The sequence below is a fragment of the Montipora foliosa genome, chromosome 6 (assembly GCF_036669935.1).
Source record: "Montipora foliosa isolate CH-2021 chromosome 6, ASM3666993v2, whole genome shotgun sequence".
NCBI lineage: Eukaryota > Metazoa > Cnidaria > Anthozoa > Scleractinia > Acroporidae > Montipora > Montipora foliosa.
Window position 1 is genome coordinate 72143652 of NC_090874.1, and position 2500 is coordinate 72146151.

Consider the following 2500-nt stretch of genomic DNA (forward strand, 5'->3'; position numbering starts at 1 on the left):
TACCAAATCAATTTTATCAATATTTAAATAGTCATGCGCGATTGTTAAGTAAATTTATGGGGTTCCTTGTTACCGAAAGTAATGCCAGAAATAAATTGCAAGCTTGACGCTGGGCCAACTAATTCATGTTAAATTCTTCAGACATCCAAGCTTAAAAGAGCCCAACCTTGTTGCTGCTCTTGTTGCAAAAACTCTGCACTCTCGCGGTATAGTTTGAGCTGTCCTTTTCCGGAAATTCCAAGAGAGATTGAAAAGATTTCTTAAAGTGCCTTAAAACTGTTCAAAAATGGAGGTCAACTAGTTGTTTGTGGTAAGTGAATGCCATTTCCATGGTCAGAACAAATTAATTTTAATTGCACTTGGCTAGTACCATTTGAATGTGCCTCTATCCTGTTCCTCCTCAAGCAGTGATATACACGTTGCAATATCCAGTCGAATGAACTCATTTTTGGGAAAATAAGTTAGGTCCAGTTGAGTAAGTCATACTTATGCCGAGATATTCCTGGTATCGAAATCTCTAGAAATGATGCCGGTAGAGGCTATATTGTGCCGTAGATCATCTCTTCCAGAGGAATCGATAATAACTTGGCACAACTTCATGAACTTCAGTGAAGATGTAACAAGTTAAAGAAAAACCTCATACATAAACAAGCCTCTATGTTGAGAGCACACCGTGAAGGGGATAAACCTCTCCAGAAAATTCCAAATTGATAGCTTAAGTCGATAATCCTATTGGGGTTTGTGGCTTTTATGTTTTGTGGCGCTGTCACGCTGTCACGTGGTAACTCTGTCATAAAAATACAAATAAACGATTTTTTGCAGCATAATTCAAGTTTTTGAAGAGTTCAAGAGGGTTAATTAATTAATTAATTAAGATAAAAATGAACTATAATCAGATTTCTTGTGGGTTATTCCAGCTTAGCCTGATTGGGGATACTGATGGTACAGAACTTTAGCCGTAGCTCGCATATGTAGCCAGAGAACAACCACAAAGTCTTAATTAAGCATTGTTTATGTCTAAAGCCTTTAACACAACTATACTTAACTTTTATTGTATTACCTCTTGCAACCGGCTTCGAAAATGTTTACACCACTTTATAATAAATTCTCGGTCAAATACGGAACAACATTGGTTAACTAGTGCAGACTAGAAGGGTGCGCTGTCATAGACAATGGGGCTCAATGATATTTCTCGTCCGTTTCCTTTTACATTTGTCTAACAGTCAGTTTACTGGAGTCGTCTACTTCCGTTGTCTTTGTGCTTGTTTTCTTATTATCATACAAGTGACTGTCTCGGAACAGTGTGGAAATAAAGCCGGCCAGGGCGACTATTAACAGGAAATCTTGGTAAGCAAATTAATATCAGACTAACTAATTAATTAAGCCTCGCGCTGCCGTCGGCGACAAAGGCAGGCTAATGCTAGTCATAAAACCATTATTTGAGATTATCTTTGTCTATTTTGTTCGAAAACTGTAGTTAACAAAGTAAGAATGAGCCAGTTTTATGACGTTTTTGCAAAGGGCAAATCAATCCGAAAAAGCTCTTCACCCAAGGTCATCCCGTGTAGTCACTTTAGATGTAGATCACGACGTTTCGACTGCTTACTGCTAGTCTTCGTCATGCGATCATGAGGTCAACTGGTAAGTTCCACCATTCGTATCACGATGGACGGCTGTCATTGGCGCATTTCGATCTAAGTTGTTCCGCTGGTAAATTGTTTGCAAGGAAACTTGTAGACTTCTCCGTCATGTTTAGCCGGGTCGACAGTATCCTTAAGTCTCACCAAATAGGACTTATAAGAGTTGTCTCGGAATTGAAGACGGCACGAACGCCTAGTTATTGAATGTATGCAACGACGATGAGGTTCCGATACTCCCTGGATCTACGGTAGAACAGCGATGGACCTTACTCTTCCACGTGCTCTCTGTTGGGAGCTGTTGGACTTCACGAATGAGGAGGGATAACCGTTGGCAACTGTTGTAAAGTCCACATCGGGGAAACAAGGAGATCTATGCCAGAAAGAACCAAGGAGCACAGCAGTGATAATTTGCTCGTACCCAGGCATCTGCCGTATCTGAGCACGCCAACGAGACCGGCCACAGTCCTCATTGGAACGAAGTAAAGTTTATTGACCGGGACCATCAGGGTGCTGGTACACCCGCAGGGTCAAGGAAGCTAGATGAAGACTAGCCGTAAAGCAGTCGAAACGTAGCGATCTACATCTAAATTGACTACATCATGAGACAAACGATAATACTCCTTAGTATACACTAAAACAGAGGATAGCGTTGAACGCTTCGCGGCTCGCTAACCCTAACCCTAACCCTAACACTAGCCACCTCCACTTCGGTGAATAGTTGTGAAATATCATTATTGTATGTAACTACCACGACGACCAAGCACAACCCTTTTATCGATATTTAGAATGTACTTCGTAGCCTAGTAATCAAGAGTTCTCATTTTTTATAGCTGCGTCCCCCCCTCCCTCCCCGGCAAAAA

General features: G+C 41.2%; 1 protein-coding gene across 1 annotated transcript in view; it reads right to left on the reverse strand.

Moving 5' to 3' along the window:
* Nucleotides 1-996: 996 nt before the first annotated feature.
* Nucleotides 997-2500, reverse strand: part of LOC138008355 (tumor susceptibility gene 101 protein-like) — a 30013-nt gene continuing 28509 nt past the window's right edge. Inside the window, exon 10 of the mRNA XM_068855668.1 lies at nt 997-2500. This exon is cut by the window's right edge and continues 932 nt beyond it. The gene's annotated coding sequence lies outside the window, so the exon portion shown is untranslated.